General features: G+C 41.4%; 1 protein-coding gene across 11 annotated transcripts in view; it reads left to right on the top strand.

Moving 5' to 3' along the window:
• Positions 1-20669, top strand: part of ARHGAP32 (Rho GTPase activating protein 32) — a 233977-nt gene that overhangs the window by 13859 nt on the left and 199449 nt on the right. For 2 of the 11 annotated variants that reach the window (XM_068994498.1, XM_068994499.1), the window contains exons 2-3: positions 9550-9682; positions 15370-16527. The exons of 2 other annotated variants lie outside the window; for them this stretch is intronic. The gene's annotated coding sequence lies outside the window, so the exon portion shown is untranslated. Of the gene's footprint in view, positions 1-3668; positions 3788-4591; positions 4680-9549; positions 9683-14490; positions 14631-14924; positions 14985-15369; positions 16528-20669 lie in introns of those variants that run through there. 7 more of the 11 variants (XM_068994503.1, XM_068994500.1, XM_068994501.1 and 4 more) reach the window with 7 other exon arrangements.

Here is a 20669-nt window from a genome sequence, read left to right as displayed (position 1 = left end):
GGAATGGCTTGTGTTTTCTGAGCTTGGTTCTGTCTCTCTGGCTTATATTAGTGTCATTTCCCTAGCAATTTTTCAGAAAGAGAAATTAAGAATGTATACAAACTCTTTGGGAATGTTTCTTCTGCTCTGATTTTACTTCTGCCTCCTCCAGTCTCGCTGGGAACATTCTGATTGAAGTGTGAGTCTACATCCCCATAAAACAGTGTCAGGATCTGTCCCACTCCCTCTGAGCAATCAGTCACCTTGTGAACATTCCTGTAGAGAGAAAGCAATAAATGTTTCTCCTCCCCCATTCCTTGCCTACTCTGTCTTTTTATTTTCTTTTTTTCCCTGAGTCATAAGGAAATTGTGGTAAAAGCTCTAAGCAATAAACCTGTATAGACTGCTACAGCTGCTGCTTAAATGTTAAGGTGGCAGAAAATTTTGAAGTGAAGGTCCAGCCTCCACCACTTTCCTGTATTTCCACTCTATCCCAGCTATATGGATAGAGAATCTCATTCCAGGAGGCTAAATGTTGGTACTTGTAATATTTTTAATACAAATGGTAAGCAGCATGTAAAGGAAAGGGGTTTTTACTTAGGTTATTAAGTTCTTTGTGGTGTGAGGCTCTTTCACACAGCAGAGAAAAGTATTCTCTACTTATTTGAAGCTTTGCGAAGATTAAAAGATTCTAAACAGAAAAATCTGTGTGGATTTGTCATTTACAAATTTGTTTCTTCAAACCAGTGTTTATAACATGCAGAAGAGATTAAGAATGTCAGAACTGCACAATAAGGAGGAGGCAATGTAGGTGTCTAGTCTGATGCTTAAAATACAGAAGACAACTTTTGGAGGCTTTCTTAACTAGGTAAAACATCCTTGTGAAAGTGTTTAAGTGAGGGCTGGTTTTGCTTACAGAGGCCATACATTTAAATTTAAATAAGCTTAAAATGTAAACACAACTGCATGCCTTCATGAAGACATAAACCAACATGCCTTACATGTTCCACTCCTCTCCCACTGCGACTTGGTGCCGTCCTAAGTTTGCCATATGACATCTTTTTGTTGGTAATCAGGAGAATTGTCAATGTTTTGAGGTAAGTGTGACTGTGTGTTACCCTGCATGCTGAATGTTATGTGATTAAAAACCTGGTGCCATAGTAAAATCAGCTGATTGCAGTATCAGAGGGTTCCCTGCCTGAAGGAATATTGCAATGTCATCAATCTGGTAGTCTCCTCCTTTTCCTATCTGTGGATGTTCTTTCCAGGATCTTGGAATTCAGTGGAGGTGGAAGATGACACACCAAGTCGGAGAGACCTTGTGCTCACAGCTCAGCCGTTCCCAAAAAAGGGATAGCACAGGAACAGCCACCTGCCAGTGGCCAAAAGGGCCACTGCCTCAGTGCTGCTGGTGTTGGAGGGACTTCTTTGTGGTGTCAATGTCACTGGAACCCTGCTGACCCTCAGCTGGAGATGATTAAAACACACGGTCCAGGTGTGCCAGTGCCTAAACCCCCTCCCCCTGGCTTTCTGTAGGGCATGTATGTCCATGAGGAGGGGATTCCACCAAGGCTCCAGCTGCCTCCAAACCAATGGACAAGCCAATTTAAGATATCAGCAGAAAGGAAATGTGTTTGAAGTTCACCAGACCCAGTTCCAGTTGGTACTTTCTTGCAAAGCCAAACTTCCATGGAGTTTCAGTTCATGGCATTGGTCACCGGAGCACCAACTGCCTGCCAGCTGTAACCCAGCTGGATGTTGCAGCCTTGAGCCTCTGTCCCTGTCTTTCATTCACTGCTGTTCAATTTTTCAGGATTTATCAGATCTGTGTGTTTTACTAAAGCGTGGCAGAGATATCTCATTCACTTCCCTCGAGATATTTTTGTCAAACTGCAGAATGTGCTGCTTTGCTTCAGTAGAACCTGAAAGCTGAATTTGAACATTTTCCTAAGGTTCTGAAAATAAACCTTTCTGAAGGTTAAAAAAAAAGGACTGTCAAATTAATTTCGTATTCTTTTAATTTAAAATTATTTATTTATTTAGCCATGTTATTAGAAGCTTTTTAGGTTGCTTTTTTTTCCTCTTCCTAGTGTAGAAAGCAGAGATTAAATGGCCATGTTTTGGAAGTGGGGATAAATCTCTCTGAAGTGGCCTTTCCTCAGCCTTGATGTCCATCCTTTGGAGGAAATGTTGACAGAGCAGTAATGTTTGTGCATCCTTTGATGTATGAGGGTTTGACACCTCAAACTCATGGTTGCTTTAAATAGTCCCAAATATTACTTTGAAGCAAGAGGAGCAGGAAAGGCGAATAACTGACGAGACAAATTTCCTTAATAACTTCCCATTTAGCCAAAAAATAAACTGGTTTTCATCTAACATTCCTCATTTATAGCAAGGCTGAGACCCATGTTAAGTGTTTCTACAACATGCTCCAAAATCAGCTTCTGAACAAATAAATCACTTGCCTGTGGCTGGTTTGTTTTTTCATCAAGTTATAAATGCAGATTCCTGAAGTGCTTTTGTTGAAGCAATTTTATTTTATGTTAATTAAAAATATAGGGCTGCTACTTTATATTGCTGGCTTTTGAGGGGCAGGTCTGCAGTGTAGAACTGAAGCAACTGTTTGGGTTTTGCATTTTTTTAAATTTCTTGTGGAAATCTCTGAAGCTCTTCTGGTTAACTTTGGGTGGATTTGTGCTGCTGTCCTTTGAAGAACCGAGCAGTGTTTTCATAGGTGATGAAATCGGAGTGTGTATTTTGGGTGCAGCAATCCTGCACGTCCCCTGCACAGCTCAAGCCTGGTCTGTACCATGACAACTCTGTGGTGTAAAATCCACTATTTTAAAATACAAAATACGTTAAAGAATTGCTGTTGCTGAGCAGACACCTATCAAGGTGAGTGGCCTTTAAATATGATTTAGTGTTGAGAGTATCCGTCATCTGAATGTTATAAAAAATATTTCTGAATCACAGAATTGTAGGGACAGTGGAGAGGGTTGAATCTTTGAGTAAGTAATTTTTAACTGTGCTGTTTCTGACAGTTGAAATGTTATTGACCAAAAACATATTTATGTTTGTTCAGCACGAGTGTTCTTCTCTGTAAGAGTCACCATCTGTCTCATTTCTTCTGCATCTGTGGGTATTTTTTGTTTTTTCTTTAACTCTGGGTAGACTTATTTTTAGAATCTGTATTAGGTGATTAGTAGTTGTGGTTTGTTGCTATTTTTTTTCTTTCTAAAAAGAAAACAAAATTTCAATTTATTACTTAATACAGTTTTTAACTCTTTCCCCCAGTGGTTTGATACTCCCCCAGTGTTTGGTTATGGTATTAAGCCATGAGCCATCAAGTTATTTCAGCTGCAGTGAGAGATTATCATCTTCTCACTGCCTCTTGCTGTCCCCCCAGGCTGGCACATGTTGTCACTCCTTAACCCAATTCTGCCAGAGCTCTCTGGGTTAGAAATACCCCAGACCATGTTGAGAAGTCCAGGGAGTAAATCCCAGCTACTCCTGTCATGTTGGGCCAGCAGCAGCAGCATTGAGTTCAGTATTAGCTTTAATTTCTGTGTGTCTTTCCCGCAGCTGTGCTCCTGCTGACTTCAAATGGGTTTGAAATTGTTCAGCATTTAGGAAGAAGCAGCAGCATCTGGTAAAACCAACACTCAACAGTGTAGTGGTTCCAGGGTCTCCCAAGTACCTGAACAGAGGTCAGCGTGGGAAAACTTTTAGAGGGAATTCCAGTCCCTAAAGTGTTGGAAAAAAGCACTTCCAGTGTCAATGGAGATTTGCTAGGAGCAAAAAAACTTTGGTATGTCAAGTCAGACGCTGCAAATAGCATTGTTTATCAATTTATTTATCTATTTAATCTCCCCCCAGGGGATTTCATAGTTACCTACTTTTTGGAGATAATTTTGAAAAGGATATCTTCACTTTTCATGGGTGTTGATGATTGTTGGTTGTTTCTTTTTAGAATTGTTAGAGCACCACTTTTCAAAGAATCAGAGAATATTCTGAGTTAGAAGGGACCCCACAAGGATCGTGAAATCCAACTTTTAAGCGAATGGTCCATACAGGGGTCGAAGCCACAACCTTGGCATTATTAATTTTCCACACTGCTTTTAAATGTCTTTTTCTGTTTTGAGAACAAAGCATTCATTATATGGCTCGTGATGTGAGGTTTGCAGAACTTAGTGGAATGAACATGATACGGCTTGAAATGATACAGTGGAAAAAAATCCCTGGCTCAAGGTAGTTTCAAAACCAAATTAATTTTCTGTGCCTCTGACTGATGTTAATGTAGTGCTTTGGTGGTTTTTCCCCTTTGTGTTACTCCCTTAAAAGCTTCAAGGAGCTACCAGGTAACTTGTGGCCTTAGAGAGCACAGTGCCTTCATGTGAAGCTGAAATTTCCTAAGGAAGATCTTGTCAGCTTTAAACAAAGAGCGAGAGAAAGCTCAGGCAGGTGTCAGTAGTGACAGTTTCAGTCACCGTTTTCATGGCTCCTGTGTAAGTACCAGCAGGACACGTTGTAGAATATTATTTAGGATGATGGACCCGAGTCAAAGAAGGACATTTTAAATTCACTGTCTGAAGGAGTCATTTTGTGGCTGTGTGGGTATTTGAGCCAACGTGAACCACACCTGAAATGGATTTGTTTTCCTATTGTGGAGCTGTTGGTGATTCATTTGCATTTTGTGGCAGGTTAGTTGCAGCCTTCATTAATGAGTGTTCTGAATCCTTTAATCGAGCTCTTTCACATAATTTGTACATTCAGTAACTTTAAAATGCATGGAGGGGATGGGGAACAATGTTTTTCACAGCATTTCAGAAAAAATGTAATTACTGTAATTGAAATTTTGCATTCAAGACCAACAGGACTTTAGGGCTGTATCTTCCTCACGTGCTTTTAGTTAAAGACTTTTTAATGTTTGCTCCAGTTTCTTTTCTTTGCTAATAAATTGGTTGGTGTCCAAGTTAAATAAGTCAACCATCTTGTTTTTAAAAATGCGTTTTTAAAAATCCTCTGCCTGGTTTATCTGTAGTAGAAGCGAATCTGGCCAGCCCAGCCTGTGCTCCAGGCTCAGCCCTTTCCAGCTCTGGGAATGAGCTGTGCTGACTTCATGGGAAAGGGAAAGCTTTCAAGTGAGTGGGTTTTGCTCAGCTCCCTTTGCAAGCCTTCACACTTCTGGAGGTGCAGAAAGCCAAACATTTCAGCAACAATTTGCTTCGTTCCCACTGCTCACCGAAGCTGCAGATGCACTTGATTTAGGACAGTGCTCCAGCACTGCTGAGCCACCAGCACAGCCCCGCGGGTTCAAGGCAGTGCATGGATTTAACTTGAAGCATATGCTGAGCTGAAATGGAATGTAAACCAGGATATTAGTGGATTTTGTCAATTCTACCCCATTGCTCTGTACTTTTAGGAGTAAAAGGGCATATTCTTCTTTGTTACCTTTTAAGATTTAGAGGGGTTTTTTTTCTGAATAGGAAATAGTCAAACTACATAGAAATGAATTCACCAAGATAGCATATGGGGGAAAAAATGGTTTGGGTTCAGTCTGAGCAGGAAGACATCCCAGCACTTTCATAGCTCAAGTGATAAGGGAGAATTTAGGTCACAAACCTGCCAGGTTTGAGTGACTCCACTGTGCTGACCTTCCTCTACTCATCAGGAGATGTTGAAAATCTGTTTGAGCTCAGGCCACAACACTAGTTCCATTTTTTCCCCTTCTTTTTCCTTTTATATGAACCAGAATTTGAAGCTTATATTGTCTGGTCTTGCCTCTTTAAATATAGATTATTTTATCTGACAAACGCTGGATTTTGGCTGCACCTTCTCTTCAGCGACTTGTGTATTTAAGAGGAGGTCACCACTTGAGCGTGAGAAAAAGTGGGTTATTGAATTGTAAAAGAGCATACTTGTCTCTTTGAATTCCTTTGAGAGCAGCCTACTTTATGTGTATTGCTGTTTGGAATTGGCCCTGTGCATTTGGCAAGCACAAATGGAAGTGGGTAATAGAGCCAGAATATTGTACTCACTCTTCCTTAGTGCTGCATCTTGGAGTGTGTCTTTGGGTTTTACTGTGGTTATTAGATTATTAAATTAGTGAAATGTGTGTTTGTGTGTATTGGAAGGAGCTTTTAATAGTCCACTTTGTTTCAGTGTTTTTGGTGACTCAGAATTTTTCACCCTGTAGTCACATTGAATAAATCATGGCATTAAAATTCTTCTGTTAAAGTAGAATAATTTATGCCTTGCAGCAAATACTTTAGAAAGATGAACTTTTTAAATTAAAAACTTTGGAGACCTGTCTCTTTTTAGCATGTTGTAGTTGTGATTTGTTTTCCATTGATGTTAGAGCAAAACAGTGGTGGCAGTTTATGATGCAAAGAGATGTCCTCAATTACAGAAAAAAAAGGACAAGGATATATATTGAAGGGAGAATTCTCATTATTGTAATGAAGTTTAGCATTGCTTTCTGCTTCCACTGAAAGTTTTAGGGGTGCTTATATTCAAAGCCCACAAAGAAGCACTGGGCACACAGAACTCATGGAAAAGAATTTTGAATTATTACTTGGAAAAAGAAAGTCTGTCCATTTCCTTTTTTTCCTGGCTTTCCTCTAGCTGCTGTTGGTGACATCAAAATAAACTCTGATATTTGGGCAAAGGTGGGATTGTGGATTGGATCAGATGCTTATTCCAGCTGTGAACACTGGTTTATTCTGGGGCTTGCAATCATTTTTGTTCATTGCATGAAGTTCCTCCTCTGTCCCTGATCTCCAGCTGTAAATGAGGCTTCCCACATGCCCTTCCCTCCCTTTCTGGGTGTGTGGAATCCGTTCCTGTGGCCGATGGAGGCAGAATCGCTCGGAAGGGCGCAGAGTCCGAGCTGCTCATAAAACCAAGTGTGTCCTGCAGAGTGGGGCCTGGAGGCCTTGGAATGAAACATTTGTCTGCATCACTTCAAATATAAACCTCCAGCAGCTCATCTTTTATGATTCTGCACAGCACACTTCAGGTTTTAAAAGCTCCAGCAGATATGAAAGCATTGATTATTGGCAAACTAATCATCCCAAATTCATCTGGTGTTTCAAAGGCTTTCTCTAATTGAGCTGTTTAGGAAATTGGTTAGTCAAAAGATATGCAACTATAAAACCCATTTTCTTTGGGGAGTATTTTGATTTCATATGTTGTATATTTGATACTTAGAATCAAATAATGGGGAGACTAATAACTGCAGAATGTTCCAAAGGGAACTATAAGCAAAGTATAGGAATTTTCCTGCTTAAAAATTGAATTTCTGGGCTGGCAAATGAGTATTCTCTTTATTCCCAGACTGATATTTAAAATGTATTAAACTTTGCAGCATCATCCTTGTTTCGAGGCATTGTCTGCCAAGGGCTGTCCAGGTGTTATTTCATCATGGCATTATTTTTTATGTAAAAGGCAGATATTTAACTGAAGTCAAGCACTCAGTTACCTAGACCTGGCTCAGTGACCTTTGGTTTAAATACTACTCTTTCATATCTATATAAGGTACATATATCCTCTCTATAAAGGAGCTCAAGGAAGAACTACTTATAAAGCAGTTATAAAACTGCTTTAAATTGTTTGAATGCTGCTTAACAGGCTGCTGCAGCTTCCAGTTTTAAGATGATTTTACAACAACAATCTGTGGTGGTTAAGCTGCAGAAGTCACATATAACTGATCTTCTTTCCAAAGTCTTTCTGTTATGCTTATTTTAAAATTGTTTATTTCCTAGTATTTTAAATTCTGACTGTTCAGCTACATTTTATCTTGTTCTTCTGTGGAGTATGTACACAAAATACATAAAACTTTGCAGTTATGACTTGAGTGTGGAGCAGGAAGTGGAATATTCCTCTCTCTCATAGAGGTTCTCTGTAGTGAGGTTTCAATCCATTGCCCTCCCTGGAATCAGATTTCTGTAAATGACCACCCTGTATGTGATGGCTGGAAAAATAAATAGGATAATGAGAAATTTGGGGCGGAGTTTGGGGTACAGAGGTTGGTAGCCAATATTGCTGACTTCCCCCTTACATTTAAATTGTAAGGTCTGTGATGGGAGAGTAGGGACAGGGGATGAGATGGAATTTAGCTGAGCATGGTGCTGTCTCATTTTCCTTGATTTACTTTGGATATCTGCAGAGCAGAAGGACACCCGAAGGAAACAGATGCTTTCCAGTGATACCCTCGTGAGTTGGTGCCTCCCGGCAGTGCCCTGGAGGCACCAGGCACATCTGAGTTGTTATTTAATGCAGACTGACGGTGTCTGAAGGGTGGTTCCTACTCCTGCTCTAAAAGACCAAACCAATGAGTTTCACGAGCCAGTTGGCTTAAACTGACGCGTTCTTATGGATTTTTAGTGGCGCTAAAACCAGTTGTGGATCTAGTCCTTGCTGTCTTTAGAAAAACTGCATCACAATAGTGGGGGACTGTGTGTCTGTGTTTATAGTAATCCATTAAGAACCACAAACCACACGCTGTGAATACATTTACCTAAAGTATTATTTAGTGTTCTGCTCTGATTTCTCTTAATGTTCCACTCTTACAGTGTTGATTAATTTACAATTTGTTTAATATATCAAGTTCTAAACCCACTTAAATGAAAGGCAGCATAAGATCTTTCTGCTGAGGTGGCCATTATGCCTTGAAAACACTGGAATTTCTCATTTTGGCATTAAATTCCAAGCTTTGGCATAGGCTGCAGATGTTGTAGAGATGTGCGTGAGATCTTCTAGACCTGGGAGGCAACGAATTGGAGGTTACCTGGAAGGTAACGAATTGGAGGTTACCTGGAAGGTTTTGACCAGAACTCTGTTCCAGGTTCTTTATTTAGCTCAGGATTTTGCCATGAATGTGTCCAGACAAAGAGCTTTGCTCCGGAACGGTGGATCCTGCCATCCAGTTTTCTGAGAGACCCGAGGCCAGGCTATAATTCACTTTAACTGTTGGTCTCTCACAATCTGTGAACAGCTCCTTTCACCCGAGCAGTTCTTACAGGAATTAATAACTGAACAGCTGAATTCAGCTTGTGCAGGTATCCAGCGTATCAGGAGTGGGTACCTTTCAAAAGGCTTTCAGTCTTTCTCTAGTTAGCTTGCTTTCCTTTCCCACAGGTTTTTAGTTAAATATAAATACTTGTAATTAGGTTTTTTCTACAGTTCAGCCTCTCACTGGTTCTAATGGTGCTGTTGAAAGTAGTGAAAAGCTTTCTGGAGAGGGATATTCAAGCAGTGTATGTGTTAAGCCCCTTGCTTCCAAGCTCTAATACCAAATCAGCATCCTATAGAGATCTGCTACTGCAGTTCCTTAATCCTAAGCAGTTCAGGATTTTTTTTTTCCCCCTTCAGAGGAATCTTAATTATTTTTGGTAGCACATGTGTGGAAAAAAAAAAAGTAAAAAAAACCCCTTTGCTGTAGTGTGAATGCAAAGTCGTTGCTATTGTCAGCTCTCAGTGGGTTACTTGCATATAAATAAATTACGGGGTGGGGGGGAATAATCTTTTGTTAACGTTGCATTCTGTTTCTCGTGGCTGCTATGGCAACAGATGAGCCAGTGCTGGCGTGGAAAAGCTTAATGGCACAGCAGAATGGAGTGATGAATTTAGCAGGAGGAAGAAGGGAAGAGCACAAATCCTTCAGCAGTGCTGTGAAATGAGTCACCAATTAAACCGCAGATGGGTAAGGGCTTCCACATGTATTTACAAATTATTGAAATCAGATTTTGATGATTATATTTGGAGCAGGAAGAGCGACAGAACTTTCGGGAGCAGTAAATTAGGTTGTGTCGTTTGCAGATGATTTGGGTTTTCTTTTTCCCCCCACCTCGAATCAGCTCCTTCGTGTGGCTGTAAAGGTGGAGTTTGTTGTCCTGAGTGTTTCTTAAGTGGAGTCCTCAATGACATTCCTGCCTCTGGACATTGCCAAGAAAAGGCAGTGAACGATTTCTGTCCCCTGCCCTCTTAAGATTTTGGGCTGTAAGAGGTGCCTTTTCCAGTTTTGTCCTGCTAGGATGCAAATAAAGGGGGTTAACTCTCCTTTAGAGGATAAATAGTGAATGTTTTAACTCTGCGTTTTTCTTTTAATCTTCAGTTGTAGAAAGCACCTCTCACACACTTCAAAGCTTGGCTGGAGTAGCAGTCTGGGTCATAAATCAGGATTTCTTCGGGAAGGGAAGGTTTTATTGGAATGACTGCAGAATGTCATCTTGTGCCACCTTTAGGTGACACTTTGATAAATGTGATGAGCCGGATTCTGCACTTGGCTGGTTCATGGCCCCTACTTTTTAAACTCACAAACTTTGGTTGGATGGTGGGCTGTTTTCCTCCACATCTATTTTGGCATGACTTCTATTACCCTGAGACAGAGAATGATTACTTAGAGCTCTTGAGGAGAGTACTTGGCATCTCAAGTTCCTGGTGAAACATCAAGTGGGTATTATAATTGCTGCTCCAGTGGAAGTGTTTGTGCTAAGGAGAAGGTTCCAGAGCATGGGATCTTCTCTGTGGAAACTCCACCCAGAGCTTCAGCATTGTGGATGGCATATAATGGAAATGGTTCCAGAATCTTGTATCCAGATCATTTACTGTCAGTAAATAGTGCCAGACAGTGCAAATTGCACAGCTGTGAGGTTTTTAGCAATATGAGGTTTTCAAAAGCCTGGAGGGGAGGAATATTGGGCATGAGAGGAGAAGCAGAGGGAGGGCTTTGCCCAGAGCAAGGGAAAGCTGAAGGGGGAAGATCAGTGGAGAATGTTTAAAAGGCTGTCAGAGAAGGGGATAGAGGAGTGACAAGAAGCTTATTTTTTATTTTAGTGGAGAGACAAGAACAGTTATGGCGGATTTTTAGCAAGAAAAGTTAGAGATCGATAAAGGATCTTATGTGAAGAGTGTTTTGGCCAGACTAAAGGATAAAAAAAAGTCCTGTAGGGGAATCACTGATGCTATGGGTGATGCTTGCCTCTTGAAAACTGAAAGTGCTGGGGGAGAAGGTAACAAGCTACAGGAGGCACAAAAATGCCTTGTTCACTGCAGACACAGATTGTAGGAAATAAAGTATCTTTGTGTACCCTAAAAGGTCCTTTTGGAGATGCTGTTGCCACTTTAAAAGCTTCAGTCTGTATTGTCTCTTTCCAGATTTTGACTTCGTTATTTAAGGGAGTTGAACAACTCGGCCTGACTATTGTCAGAGCTGGGTGGGGGCTTTTCTGGGTTTCTTTGAATTTTGGTATTTCTGATGCTCCCAATTGCAGGCAGAAAAATATCTGAGGTTGCTTTGTGAGGGTTGAAGTAGATGGTGATTGGAACGGAGTGGGAGAAAAATTAAATGCAGTGCAAAACGAATTTTTATGTATTCTCCAAAACAGAGCAGAGTTGTAAATATTGGGAAATGAAATTTGTGCCTCTGCTATGTGCTGTGAGCTTGTTAAACTGAGTCCTCTGTCCCTCCTGGGCAGGAAATGTGTCCTTGCCATCCTTTGGGAAAGAAATTTGCTTTGACAAAGTGAGAGGCTTTGTGGGACCTTACCTGCCCTGCTTTATTATCAGCCCCTCTGGGGAGAGATGGAGCAAGTCTATAAAGGACTGTTGATTTCCATTTCAGGACAGGCCTTGCAATAGGATGTGGGCAGGAAATACTCCTGGGTCCTTTGCAGCCTAATTCTGCTCGTGGAATAGCCTTATTTTGCAAGATTCCATGGTTTGAGATGTGCCCTGAAGGATATGGCTGAAAGGCTTCACTCTAGGATTGGAAGGAGACCTGTCATCTTGCCTGCATCAGAGTTGTTAGTCTTGGAAATAATTTTTATCATTGTTTGAAGGAAAGCCCCATTAAATAACGTATTTCAAACAGTGCTGCTGTGCAAATGATTAATAGTAACACCTCAGATTATTCCTGGCTCACCATTTCCTTTCTTAACTCCACTTGTAAGAAGTGTATTTCAACCCTAGACACTTTTTAAAAATTATTTTCTGCTCCATAAACCAGCATAGTGCTGAATCTCTGATTTGAGCAAGAAGCACCTTGTTAGAGGTGATGGTAAAGTGAATGTAAATTTTTTTGCCTCTGACAAAGTTGTCCCTTCTCTTGACATCATTATACCACTCCTGCTAAGGCTGGCTTTCTTCCCAGATAACTGAAAAGCAAAATTATTTCTGAAGGGTTGGGACTTTGGCTTTGGAAATAATTTAAACCGAACCAAATTGCAGATTGGGATTTAAAAATGAAATATTTTTGCAGCACCCACTTCTATTACAGCTTTTGACTGCTCAGCCCCTGTGTGTGTGGATGTGGGATGTGCTGAATTTGTGCTGCTCTCTTGGTGGGGGACAGCTTTGGCTGCCAGGAGAGGGATAAAATCACGTATTGAGAGAGTTTAAGTGCTACAGGAAGTTCACATAGTTACTTACAGCATGTTTTATTTGGTGAAGTCAGGAGTTTGTAATTACTGAGCTGCTAACAGTGCTGTGAGATAATAAGGGAGCTGTCTCCAGTCTGGACATGGAAAAGCAAAAGCATAGAGGAGAGAAACTGTAATCATTTGAAGTCACTGGGAAATAAAGCTGCTCAGGGAAGTCTTTCCTGTGTCAAACAAAAAATGAGTTTAGAGCTTGAAATACTGAACAGGGATGCCTGACTTGCAGAATGCTCTCTGTGAAGTTACTCTCATTTTCTAACAAGAATCCTGCTGGTGTCATTATAGTGTTGGTAATGAATTGAACCAGAAGATGTTCATTTCCTGCTTTACAGCCATTTGCACAGAATTTTCTCAGTTTGAGTAACTACTCCAAAAAAAATCCCCCAAAACAAAAGACTCTTTGGTGTTTTTTTTTTTTTTTGGTTGGTTTTATATTTTTCTTTTTAATCTGGCTATTTGGAAGTTCAGATTCTGACCCTTTATACAGCACTTTAGCATTTGGGTGTTTGCCTGAGTTTGTTGGTTTTGGGTTGTGTTTTTTCCTGATTGGAGTGAAGGGACTGCACTGAAGTAGTTGTTCTGAATTTTGTTCATTTTAATAGCCAACTTAGAGCTCTTCTGACTGAGAGGAAGCTTCAGCCTTAGCTCTTCTGGTGCCTGGATCTGCTGTAGTACTCGTGTTTGGCTGTTGCAGGATTACCCTCTCCAGCCTGTATTTCCATACTCTAAATCTTCCCCAACTGCCTGAAATGTGGGTGGACAGCTCAGTACATTTGTTTTCTGTGGAAGGAGAACAGCTATTTTTGGTTCCTTGCCATCCTTGACCTTTAATACTCTATGAGGGGCAAATACAGAAAACCCATTTTGAGCAGTGTACTGTCAGCATTGCTCATAAATGCAAAAAATGTTCCTTTTTACCTGGCAATTCCTTAATATACAGGTGTAGCAGCACACCTGGAATGCCTTAAAAAGCCAGGCAGGATGAGACATGGCAAAACCCATTTGTCTGAACATGTTTCAAATTCCGTGCTAAAGAGAAAGTGTTTATATGTTGCTCTCCAGAAACTCTTTAACTCTCCCTGCTCTTTCCAGTGCTCCACCAGGCTTTGTAAACTCTCAGGAATATTTTGTTACCAGTTAAAATGCTTTTTATCTTTATTCCATATGTTTTTCAGTGTCTGCAGGTTGGGACACTCAAGTGGATGTGGTTTCTGTGTTTTTCTTAAACCTTGTGTTCACTCATCAAACATATTTGTGTGGTTAAAGTGGGCTTAGAGGTGTGATGCCCTCAAGATTTGACATCCCTTTTGGCAACTAAATACAGGATTCTACAGTTATTAGATATCTCCAAGTGCCATAAAATACAAAGACACAGGAGACAAAACTTTCTTCCTGAATGCTTAGAGCATATCATTAAAAGAAAAGAAAAAAAAAGATACAAAGATCAAATATGCAGAATTCCACCCCAGCCCTGCAAATCCCAAAAGGTTGGACCAGCCAACCAGTGTATTCCTAGATCTTGCTAGTCATAAGACATGAAGTGACAAGCTTATGATGGTAACTGCTTTGCCCTTTCCCCCCATGTAATTTTAGCTGGGAGAATCGTTGCTGAAATTGTAAAAGAGCATATATTGAATTATATAAAGCACTAATCTTTAAATCTAGCAGATATACTGAAATTGTTGGGATTATTAGGCTTTTCTGGTAGCACATGTACTCATGTGAATCTGGCGCTCTCAGTTACCAGGCCTTAAGGCCTGTCTCTGATGTTATCAACTCTTTATTTTTGATAGGAGAGACTTTCTAGCCAAAGCAGTTTTCAGGCTCTGAGGCTTTAAAAGAAAAAAGAGCTTAAAAGAAGAAAAGAATGAGACCAGTGCTAATTGTTGGTTTCTTACAAGCAGGGCTTTCCTGCAGAGCAGTGGCTTGGGGGTGTTCAGGTGAAATTCGGCACTCCAGAATGCTAGAGGAAGCTTTTTTATGGTTTTGGGCAGGTTTTTGGAGTGACTGAATGACCTACCTCTTTTTGAAAGGGCAATTTCATTATTTAGTGTGAGTTTTATGCATTTTTTAGTGAGAACACATTCAGCAGTACCTTATTATGCTTCTAATGAGGGCCAGATGTGCTTCTGCTGCAAAACTGAGGCCATAATGCAAAAAGGGACTTGCAACAGAAGAAGTGCCTTTCCCAGGGAGAAGAGCAGATCATTTGAGGTGAAGATATTAACTTCTATTAATAATTAGAGGGGGGGAATCCATGGGGATTGGTGTGAAACCATGGATGATACTGATTTGTACAGAGACAACTGCAGGGCCCTTTATAATGAGGAGGAATGACACTGCAACTCTCTGAAGACAATTACATTGCAAATAAACAACTTATGTCAGCTAAGTGGTGTTTATTGCCATAATGGAAATTAATTTCAAGGGCTTGAGGCAAAGTGAATATAGCCCAGCCGAGTGGAGCATTCCACAGCGAGGTGCTCCTGCTCCTGCCATTCCCAGGCTCCTGAGTTCCCGTGGAGGGCAGTGAGTGCAATGCTTGCCTCTCAGCTGACACGCTACCAGGTAATTTGGGTCCATTTGCTCAGTGGGGTGTTAAAAACACGCTGGAGGACACTCAAATATTTTTAATTGCCATGCTCTGTGCTGCCATCGAGGGACTCGGATTGGCCCCTGCGCTCCAGATGAGAGGCCTGTCATGGGTTAGCTACCACTACAAGACCTTAATTTCCAACCTGCTTTATGCACTTACCCCAGTCCTCTCTGTTACCCAGACAAACTGCGCTTCTCTGGCTGTTTCTGTACAGCAGGGATGATAGCACAGAGTTGCCTGACTGGGATAAGTGCATTTAAAAGGCTGTAGTGCTCCCATGCAGTGTAGAGATAGGGCCTGTAATGGGAATTGTCAGCTTTACTTCATTTTTATTGTTCCCATTGACTGTTTCCCCAGGCCTGTGTGTGGGCTGTGTGCCTGTCACCACGCTGTACTCCCAGCAGATACGGTTTTCCTTCTGCCACTGTGGGTTTTGAGATGCTGCTTCTGCTGTTGTTGTGGAAAACTTGCCCAGGTTGCCTGGATGGGACTGAAGACTTGTGATCGAAGAGAGCATCTCTGCATTAGGGCATGATCAGCATAACTTCAGAACTGAGTGGGAATCCTCCAGGATGTAGCTCCTTTTGAGAGTGCTGCTGACTTCCTCAGGTCCTCACCAGTTGGAAGAAGTGAAAGTTGTATTTTGAAGGAGATTCATCTGGAGTAACTCTGTGTTTGATTTAACATTGCTGCACTTTGCAGAAGCCTCTCATTGAACTGATGAGCTCTTTGACAGCAGGTGAAATTCTCCCTGAAAAGACAGAATTTTGTGTTTCCTCATGGGAATGGTTTGATACATCACGCCTGAGGCTTGAAACATCACCCTGATCTTTCTGCAGAGGGCCATACCATGACTGTATATTTCAGCTGTGCATTAAGCTTGTTTTGTTCTTGTAAAATCCAGGAAGAAACAGTCAGAAGACCAGAATAGGCATGTTGTTTTATTAAACCTTTCATCTGAGTGAGTAGGAGTTGCTCCTGTTTCTTCCTGTAATGCCAGGGATTTCACATTGGGAACAGTTTAAACTGAAGATTAGTAGCTGGGTCAGGATGCGTGTGGATAACAGTGTATCCTTCCAGAGAGAAGCAAGCAGATGTCCAAGCAAAAATAATAATAAAAAAGATTAAAAATGACCTTTGCTCTTCATTAGCTGCCATGAGAAGAGGGGAAGCCTACACAGGGAAAGTTTTGATCCAGAGAGAGGTACTCAGGAAGTTCAGCCATGTCCTGTTGTAGAAATAGCTCCTGTGATGGATTGGCTGTTTCCTAAGTGTGTTTTCAGCAAGTTTTGAATCTTGTATGAGCATTTTAAAGCATTTTCTTGAATCATCACTTGGCTCACATTCCCCCTTGTTTATTTTTGAATGAATACCTTGATCCGTAAGGCTCTGGAGCAGGGAGGCATCGGGATTGTCATGGAAACAGGATCTGCAGCACTGGCTCGCAGCCAGGAGATGTGGTGATTCATGGCTTCAGTGTGGGCGTCTGGAAATGAAATAAGTTCCAATTCTCAGGTGAATCAATGAAATAGTATTTGTGTTTGTGTTTTTATTTTCCCCTAGGAGGTGTTCTGAACATCTTCCCCACATACCCTGTTTTATTTCTACCATTTTAAAAGGTAGGAAGGGTGTTCCCTAAGTATATACTCAGCATCTGAGCAGTAAGTACAGCTCTGTGTGGGGAATACTCACCTGCCTCTTGTTTTCATTTTAGCTTAGCCCTAAATTCAGAAAATACAAAACCTGTAAGCTGGAATTTTGTAATGTAGCAATTTGATTTAATTCTGGATGAGTTTGGGAACAGGTTTGTGCACTGTACGTGTGAATGTGGTCTCAGTGTGGGACATGAGAATGAGGTAATTGCAGATTCAGGGTTTCTAAACGTTACCTCAATTTCTATAAATGGCGTTTGTGCCCACACTGAATCCCACGTTTTGTTTGTATTCATATAAATATAAAGTAAGTAATTGCAGGGCACATACACAGGTGTAGATGTGAACAGCAGGGCTCTGCTGTGGGCACACGTAGTTTGAAGCACTGCTGGTGCTGAGGATGAATGAGTGGCTCATCTCTCAGAAGTGCCAGGAGGTGGAATCCTCCTCTTTAACTGCTGGATCCCTTCAGTGCTATATATGATGTATTTCCAGAGCCTCATTGAATCCCTCAGTTGTATTTAATAGTACCAAAATTGGGTGGAATTTGTGCCTCACAGTGCACATCCAAGATGCATCTTCAAGGTTCTCTTTTAAAAAGAAAGCACTTTATGAATGAAGATATTTTATAATGTGTTCATCAGGAAGAGAATCTCTTGCTTATCTACTTTTATTGTTTGTTTTTAAGTTGCTGCTGCAGTGGCCAAAGAACTGTGTTGCTGTTTTCTGACCTTTGTGGATGTGTAGGAGTGGATGGTTATGAGATAAATTTACTTAAGCTTTGGGAAAAACCTTGTGTATCAAAATTTTTCACTGCTGTCTTTGAGTTAAGGTGCCCTATCAATTAATAAGGAATCACTCCTGTCAGTAATTAAGACTACAGTGAGGTGATTTAATAGGTTTTATGAATTTGAGTGCCATATATTGTTACTGATTGCTTTTCTGTTTAAATTTTCAAGTCACAGATAGGGTGACCTTTTCCTCCATTTCTTCCCACTTGTGCTTTTGCCATCAACTCTGTGGTTTAGGTGATCAGTTTTTCTTTTAATCATTTTTGTTTCAGGGGGCTGTGTTGTTCCCTGGGTATCTTTTTCCTATGATCAAAGAATTCATTTTGTTGCTGGAGCTGTGGTTTTACCTTCTGTCAGGACTGCTACAAATCCACATCTCTGAGCTCTTGGAGTAGTTCTTTCACCAACTGTTTGTCAGTGCACAGGCTTTGATGTCTGGCGTTTTGGGTTAGCTGCTGCTGAGATCATTTATCCTGGGGAGGTTTAGCAGGTTTGTGGGTGCTGCTGTGAGTTCCACACCCGTGGTGGATCACTGCTCTTGAGGTTTGAAGTGTCTTCTCCAGCTGTGCACAAATAAGAATATTCCTGTTGCCATTCCAGGTGCAGCGGGGCAGAGGTGCAGCCTGGGTGTCTCTGCTGGGGAGGAACAAGGAGCTGGTTTGCATTGCAGCAAAAATGTGATCAGGAGGGTTTGCTGGGACCAAATTCTCGTTTGCTTTCCCATCTCGGAATCTGCTTCCAGCCCTCCCCCTCTGCCTTTTAGTTTTAATAAAGCAAAAAGAACAAATTTGTTCTTTCACACAATTGTTTTGTTGTATTCTGAGCCTCATCAGTTTACAGCATGTGCCACTGAGAGAGATTAGGTGTGGGGGAGAGGGGAAAAGAAACCTCTGAGGCCCTTATGGGCTTTAAAAACCATCTCTGTATTTCTGAGGTGACCTAAAATGCCTCTTCTCTAATATGAGCTGCTCTGGTTTTGTTTTTTTTTAACCTTGTGTTAAATTAGTGGGGCTCTTTTTGTTTGGCTTGTTTTGATTGTGGCTTTTTCCATATTTTGCTCTACTGTAGATACTCTTCATCAGGAGGCAAACCTGTGGAAAAACAGGGAGATGTCCCTCTGCCTCCCTGTTTTTCCTGTGCTGTGTGTTGACACTTCATTTGGCTGTTGTCTTTTATGAATAGTGGGACTTTTACATCATTATTCCAACGGGGAATGAACGTGGAGGAGAGGAATGAAGTAATCCTTCCTCAAAGGCATCTCTTGCTGCTGAATTAGTCAGTGCTGTGCTTCTGCCTCACCTGGTGAAACTGCTGCCTCATACCTGCCAGGGTGAATGTCACCTGGCACCCATAGGAAGGGTTGAATTTGAGATATTTTAGAGTCAAGGCTGAATATTCTGTGCCTTTCTCATTTTACTCAGACTCACCAGGATGCCTGAAGAAGCCCACGTAGAAATAGGTCCTGTAGAATATCTGACAGCAGTGATCTATTCTGACTGCTGAGAAAACAGAATAGCAGCACTTATATTCCTGTCCCTGTAGTCAGATGGGAGCAAAACGAATCAATGTTTTTAGTATAAAAGTAAATTTAGGATGCAAAGTAAACAAGACACACAAATTATGGCAATTTTTGATTCTTTCTTGAAAACTTTGGTGATATTTGATTAACATCTCTTGTTAAATGCAGACAGACAACAGAGCACATCATTGTTTTGGAGAAGAGAGCACTTGGCTTTTGAAGTTAGGACAAAGGGCAGGGTTTGGAAGAACAGAACGAGCTGTGTGTCCCTTGATGACCACATTTGACAGCATAGCAGCTGTGCTGGAAGAAACTTCATGCAGACAACTTCTTCTGCAGAGCTTTCTTTTTCTTTATCTCTAAGGCCACTGAATCCACCCAGTTCAGCTGTTCATACCCTACGTGTGAAGCTTTTCATACTTAACTTCTATAAAACCAAATCAACAACAAAAGCCCCCTGAAATGTAGGCTAGGAATGGATGTGACCTAACGGAATATTTAAAATTAGGACTGTTGGGTTGGTTTTGTGTAGGTTTTTTATCGCTTTAGCCAAGTCTGTACCAGGACTTTGAGTGACCTTTTATGTTGTATTGAGTCCTGAAATTCTTCCCAAAAATGTTCCAGTCACTGGACCAGATTAATGAGGTTAGAAAACCACCTCCTCTGGAAGGATACATCTGCCCCAACATCCAGTTTAAATATTGTGTGAATGTTGTCTCTGGGCTTCCTCAGTAGCTGATGCTGACAAACAAGCACCTCCCCAGGGTGATGAAGCTGACTTGTCTTTAATTCTTGCCTGAGGATAAGATTAATTCCCCATGAGCAGTGTGTCAGGGCTTTTCCACTGACTCTAAATGTAATCTAGGGCTGAGTAGTTTGCACCTGGATTTCTCACACAAATAGTAAAAAATGGCTAGCATCCCTTTATCTCTGAACAAGGTTTGCAGGTAAAATAGAATTTTTTAAACACTATGTTAAAAAAACCAAAAAGTTCTGGAAAGGCTACAGGATTTCAATGCTAATCAATGCCTAATTTTCTCATGTGTCTCAGAGGAGATCTTTTACCTCATCTTGACCTCTGAAAGTTCCTTTTGCTCCTCTTGAGAAGAACTGGGGAGGCTGCAGAGACTAGGATGTGATTGGCATCGGTGGTGGAACTGTTCTCCTGTGCGTTGAGGTTATGTTTATCATCCAATTTTACAACAGGTGAAGCATAGCAACAAAATGCAAACTAGCAGAGACACCGTTCCCCCTTTACCTTCTATTTTCCCCCTTTCTCTCCCCTTTTTTCTCCCTTCCCCCCTTTTTCTTCCCCCTCTTCTCTCCCCTTTTTCTTCCCCCTCTTCTCTCCCCTTTTTCTTCCCCCTCTTCTCTCCCCTTTTTCTTCCCCCTCTTCTCTCCCCTTTTTCTTCCCCTTTTCCCCTCCCGCCCTTTTCCCTCACTTTTTTCCCCATCTCCCCCTCTTTTCCTCTTTTTCCCTTCTTTTCCCCCCCTTTTCTCCCTCTTCCTTTTCCCCTCCTTTCCCCTTCCTTGCCCCCTTTTCTTCCTCCCTTTCTGCCCCGTAATCCTGTAATCCTCATTCCTGAGCATCCTTGCCCGCCGTGTCCCGGGGAGCAGAGCAGGAGGAGAGGTGTTTGGGTGCTTTGCCCAGGAGCAGCTCCTCAGGAAGGCACAGAATATTCATTCAGTTCCCTG

This window comes from Aphelocoma coerulescens, chromosome 24, assembly GCF_041296385.1.
Source record: "Aphelocoma coerulescens isolate FSJ_1873_10779 chromosome 24, UR_Acoe_1.0, whole genome shotgun sequence".
NCBI classification, from domain to species: domain Eukaryota; kingdom Metazoa; phylum Chordata; class Aves; order Passeriformes; family Corvidae; genus Aphelocoma; species Aphelocoma coerulescens.
Note: the sequence above shows the minus strand (reverse complement) of the source record. Positions and strands in the feature narration are given on the sequence as shown.